We start from the raw sequence: 6,357 nt of genomic DNA on the forward strand, positions 1-6,357 counted from the left end.
CTACATTTCTCAGCTCTTGCAAGCTAGCAGAACATCCTGTGTGTCTAGCTGGCCCGGGGGCAGGGGGCAAAGTGTGTCTTGCTGTAACAGCTTCTAAGATGGCTTCACTGTTGCTAAGTTAAAGCAAGCCCGTTTACAAAAGCAGATAGTGCAGGTTAGAAGTTTTCAACCCAGCTATCCCACTGCTGGGAATATACCCAGAGGAATGGAAATCATCACGTCGAAGGTATACCTGTTCCCCAGTGTTCACTGCAGCACTCTTTACAATAGCTAAGAGTTGAAACCAGCCCAAATGTCCATCATCAGATGAGTGGATACGGAAAATGTGGTATATCTGCCCAATGGAATACTACTCTGCTATAAAAAAGAATGAAATACTGCCATATGCAACGACATGGATGGACCTAGAGAGAATTATATTAAGTGAAACAAGTCAGGCACAGAAAGAGAAATATCACATGTTCTCACTTATTTGTGGGAGCTAAAAATAAATAAATAAATACACAAAAAAACGGGGTGGAGGGGAGGGAAGAAGACATAACAATTACAATTCCTTGAAGTTGATACAACAAGCAAACAGACATGAGGTTGTTGGGAGGGAAGAGGGAGAGGACGGAGGGAGGGAGGTTTTGGTAATGGGCCACAATAATCAACCACATTGTATATTGACAAAATAAAATAAAATTTGGAAGAAAAAATAAATAAATAAACAAAAAATAAAAATGAAAACCTTGGGCAGTGAGCTTCCCTGGTAGGCAACAATTGACACATGTCACAATTCATTGCTGGAGTAATTAAGTACACTCTGTGTGACTCCACTGGCAGAGGACTCTTGAAAGTTTCACTTGATTTTCTCCAGACTTTAGCCCATGAGCATTTTTCCATGGCTGATTTTGCTTTGCATTCTTTCACTGTAATAAATTATAGCCACGAGTACAACTATATGCTGAGTCCTGAGTTCTTCTAGCAAATCACTGATTTTGGATGTGGTCTTGGGGACCCCTAACACATAGACCTAAATAGGAAAACAATAAGACTTCTAGAAAAAAATATAGAAGAATATCTTCTTAACCTTAAGGTAGACAAATATTTCTTAAACAGGGCAAAAGCAGTACCACCATAAAAGTAAAAATTAAACATTAGAAAATAGGTAAAGTGGACTTCATTAAAGTGAGGACTAGGAAACATTCCATAATGCAACCTCTTTTGATAATTCCAATACTGTCAGCAAACCCTTCATTTTCGGACCAAGTTGTTTGGGAAGCACTCACATTAGTGCTTCATTATTGTGTTACTTTTGATTACAGATAGTCCCAAACTTACAATGGCTCAACTTATGATTTTTCAACTTTACAATGGGACATAATCCCACTGTTAAGTTGAGGAGCATCTGTAGTTATCTCTTTAATACATATATATCTCATCTTCCCAGGTACATTATAAACCCCTTGAGGGAAAGAGTCATGATACATTTTTTTAAGTTAATTAAAAAAAAATTTTTTTATTAATATTATTTTTTTACATTCTATGATGTTGCGGAGCAGTTGGGAGGGAGGGGGAGAGGGGAAAGGGGAAGGAAATTGTGTGGAGGAAGGAGGAAGAAGGGGCAGGATTGAGGCCTGTGGCACCCCCCTCGTTCCCACAGGGAAGACCAGGGGGTTCCATCATGATACATTTTAATTTCCTAACATGGTGGTGAACAAATAAATATCTAAAGTATCTGAAAAAGCTGACAAGTTGAAGGATGTCCTACTATTCATTTTGATGAACTTGCAACATTGTCTCATGCTGGACTTGAGGAACCGTCTATAGGAACTGGAAATACAGAATATTTACCCATCAAGGAGTGTAGCCTTGCTAGCGGGGCCTTCGATAGCTCAGTTGGTAGAGCGGAGGACTGTAGTGGAGAAGGAGTGTAGCCTTGGACTTATTGTCACTCAGTGGGCATCAAAAACTGCCTTAACAATATTTATGGGGAATGACTTTAAGGAACTTAGGTCAAATGATTAGAAACTATATTTCTTGATAGCATTCACCCCCACAGTAGAGGTGATTTTGCCAAATTGCATTTTGGTGTAAGCCCTTGTCCCATATAAAAAAAAATGGAGTAGCCTTGAGAACCTGTCACTGTTTTCTATAAGGCCCTCCAACAAGATATTGTTCATTACTTCAGTGTCTTCCTTTTGAGGACCATCTGAAGAAATTTCTGGCCTTAGTAAGTTTGAAACGAGGAAGATCTGAGATATTAACTTCAATAAATAAATAACAATCTTGTCCAAAACTAAATGCGGTAACTTCCACCTGTTTTTTCCTCATTTCTCTGGTTGCCCAGACTGTAAGCCTCATGGTCAATGTCAACTTCTCTTTTTAGTCACTAATTTCTACTCTTGTATATTATGCTTCCATATAATGTCCCTTAAGTCCACACCCTCTCTCCTTTTCTACATTCTTTCACCCAGAATTTTGGATTAGCTTTCTGATCTCCCTGATCCAAACTATCATTGGCTTTTATTTTCCTAAGGAGTATCTCTAATCATGTCTGCATCCAATTCAGATGTCTTCAACAACTCCCTATTACTGAGGATACCAAATGCTTTGGTGTGGTATTCAAAGTCCTCTGTAACAAGGCCCAAGTGTATAATCCATGACCCTGGTATGTAAACCACACACTGCAAGCAGGTTAAATCACTACTCCCAAAGTAAACTTTCCCACTTTCATTCCTTTGTGTATGCAGCTAAGTATACCCTTAAAGCCCTTGACCTTCATTCTCTCCTTATCAAAATTGGACCTATCCCATAATACAGTGAATTTTTAAAAAATTCCATGAAATAGTGTAGAAGAGTATTATTCATAATTAGTATAAGAAAACTGGAATATAAAGGCAAGTCAAGTGGGGCTCCCAATCCACCAGTTTTTTGTTTGTTTCAGCTATATAACACTGATATGAGAAGAAAAAAAAAAAGCTTTCTTTTGAGAGAAGAATGCAGCTAGTAAATGTAGAAAGGAATTATAAAATCGCCATTTTACAACTCCTGATGTTATAACTACTTCAGGCTAGGATCAGTAGATTCTAAAGCCATTCAGTGAAAGGTCATTGTGGAACAAGATAGTCACATAATCTCAAAGTATCACTCAAAGAATATTTATCAATTACAAAAGGAAAAATGTATCTTGTCACATACAAGTGTTCCTGCCAAAAATATTTATCCTGAATCTGAATCTAATGAGATTCTAGAACAAACTTGTTGACTTCTCAAAAGATTCAAAATCATGAAAAACAAAAACAAAAACAAAAAAAGATCAATGGGATATTCAAGTTAAAGAGAGTACAACAGACAAAGTAAATGTAATATGTAAACTTAGCTTGGATTCTGGTTTTAAAAAAAAATTACGGGCCGGCCCGTGGCTCACTCGGGAAAGTGCGGTGCTGATAACACCAAGGCCCCGGGTTCGGATCCCACATAGGGATGGCCGGTTCACTCGCTGGCTGAGCGCGGTGCTGACAACACCAAGTCAAGGGTTAAGATCCCCTTACCGGTCTTCTTTTAAAAAAAAAAAAAAAATTACAAAAGATGCTTGAGACACAATTGGGGAAATTTTAATGAACTGCATATTATTGAATTGTTAATTTTCTTAGGTTAAATAATGGTATTGTGGTTATGTATAAGATGTATTTATTCTTACGAGACAAGCACTGAAATTTTTGATAGATGAAGTGTCAAGATGTCTGCAACTTACTCTGAAATGGTTCACCAGAAAAATAAAGCAAATGCACCAAGATATTAACAAGTGCTATATACTGATGAAGGGTAAACAGTGTTAACTGTACAATACTTTCAACTTTTTTTAGGTCTTAATACTTTTTTTCAATTTTATTTATTTTTGTAGGTTATGGTGTGTCATTTCGATACATGCACATACTGCACAATGATTCACTTAGGGTAGATAGGATAGTTTTGTACCTATTAGTCCACCACTTCTCCTACCCACCCTCCACCCATCCCAGCCTCTAGTACCATTATTCTACTCTCTACCTGTATGAGAATCCGTTTTTTTTTTTTCTTTTAGATTCCATATATGACTGAGACCATGTGATATTTGTCTTTCTGTGCCTAACTTACTTCACTTAACATGATGGTTTCTAGTTCCATCCATGTTGCTGCAAATGATAGGACATCATTTCTTTTTATAGCTGAATAGTATTTCATTGTGTATATATACCACCACTTTATCCATTTGTCCATTGATGGGCATTTAGGTTGATTCCACCTCTTGGCTACTGTGAATAGCATTATGAACACAGGAGTGCAAGTGTCTTTTTGCTATATTGATTTCATTTCTTTGGGGTATATACCCAGTGTGGGATAGATCTTTTTGTAGTAGATCTATTTTTAGTTCTCTGAGGAACCTCCATATGTTTTCTACAATGGCTGTACTAATTTACATTCCCACCAACAATGTAGGAGAGTTTCCCTTTTCTCTGCATCCTCACCAGCATTTGTTATTTTCTGTTTTGTTAACAGCCAAGAGCTGAAAGAGGAATTAGGAGACCTTCAGCAGAGCTAAAAAGACAAGAATTTATAGTTAACAAATAATTTCAAAATTCAAGTCTGAAAGCCATAAAACCTCAAATTTCAAAAGTCAAGTGCCTTATTTCTCAAATGCTAACCATCCCCCAGTGAAAAGATACACAAAAAATTACATTTTATGACAGCCATTTGGTTGCCACATAGGAAGACCATAAGGCAGAATATTTAGGCCTACCTGGTAAGAACAGCCAGGTGCCAGTGAGGTCTATCTCTTGTTAATAAAAAATAGTATTTGAATCTCAGATTTGTTTTTCCTGGTTCATTGCCGTAATAGAAGGAGTTGGGCTCTCGCTCAGCAAAACTAACCAGGAAAAGGGCCGTACGGTTTTAAGGAAACTCTTAACATCCTCTAGCATAACTCTTAATTCACATGAACGGTTAAATGACTTACCAAATTCACACAGCTTATGGACAGTAGAAACTAAAATCCAGATTTTGAGACTCACAAAGATTCTTTTCATAGAGCATATTTGCTCTTATAGTATTATTTGTCCCACTTTCATTAGATAAATTGAACCAGACTTATTTTAAAATATTCTGCATAAAGGACCTGCTAAAGCTCACAGAGAGGTAGGTATAAGAAGCATTTCAGCTTTCAACTGCTCATAAAAAAATTACATAGGCAGCATTTCTGTCCATCTATCTCACAATTAAAAATTGTTTGGACCCATCATGAGCAAGTTAACAGAATAGATAAGGGCTGACTGGTTGGCTTACTGAGTATGGTGCTGATAACACCGAGTTTTAATGGTTTGGACCCCCACATTAGCCAGCCACCAGAAAAAGAAAAGAGAGAGTAAGTCAAAGAAATAGNATCTCACAATTAAAAATTGTTTGGACCCATCATGAGCAAGTTAACAGAATAGATAAGGGCTTACTGGTTGGCTTACTGAGTATGGTGCTGATAACACCGAGTTTTAATGGTTTGGACCCCCACATTAGCCAGCCACCAGAAAAAGAAAAGAGAGAGTTAAGTCAAAGAAATAGTGTAGAAGAGTATTATTCATAATTAGTATAACAAGAAAACTGCAATATAAAGGCAAGTTAAGTGGGGCTCCCAATCCACCAGTTTGTTTGTTTCAGCTATATCATACTCCTTAAGGATATCACATCAGGGGCTGGCTGGTTAGTTCAATTAGTTAAGAGTGTGGTGTTATGATGTCAAAGTCAAGGATTCGGATCCCCACCATACTGGCCACACACACACACACACACACACACACACACACACACACACAAACCCACCCATACTGGCCAGACACACACACACAGACCACATCAGATTAGACCAGTAGTTAAAATTTGGGGTTTGATTTATAATGGACAAATATGGTTATCTTCACTTAAGAGATGTTTATTGAGCATTTATGTGCCAGGAGTGGGCTAGGAGATCCAATCAACAAACAATATGTAGTCCCAGTAATAAATTAGATGATTCTAATCCATTAGGAATTCAAAGTTATTTTTCTCCAAAGTAGGAATCATCACTGACACTACGTACAAAATGCTACAGCAGCAGTTCAGCTAAGTCACTGCTTGTGCTAGGTGACACCTTAAGTAGGTCCTAAACAATGAATGTAGCAAGATAGTAGGAAAAAAGCAAAAAGCACAGGAAAATGAGCTGGAAGGAAGGGGAACCTAGGGAAGTCTTAATACAGGACAGGTTAAAGAAGATGGCTACTAAGATTGAAATGTATAGAACTTTCTTTTTTTTTTTTTTTGTCTTTTGTCTTTTTCCGTGTCCAGCAACGGATCGCAACCTTCAGT

This window comes from Galeopterus variegatus, unplaced genomic scaffold (genome assembly GCF_000696425.1).
Source record: "Galeopterus variegatus unplaced genomic scaffold, G_variegatus-3.0.2 Scaffold839, whole genome shotgun sequence".
Lineage (NCBI taxonomy): Eukaryota > Metazoa > Chordata > Mammalia > Dermoptera > Cynocephalidae > Galeopterus > Galeopterus variegatus.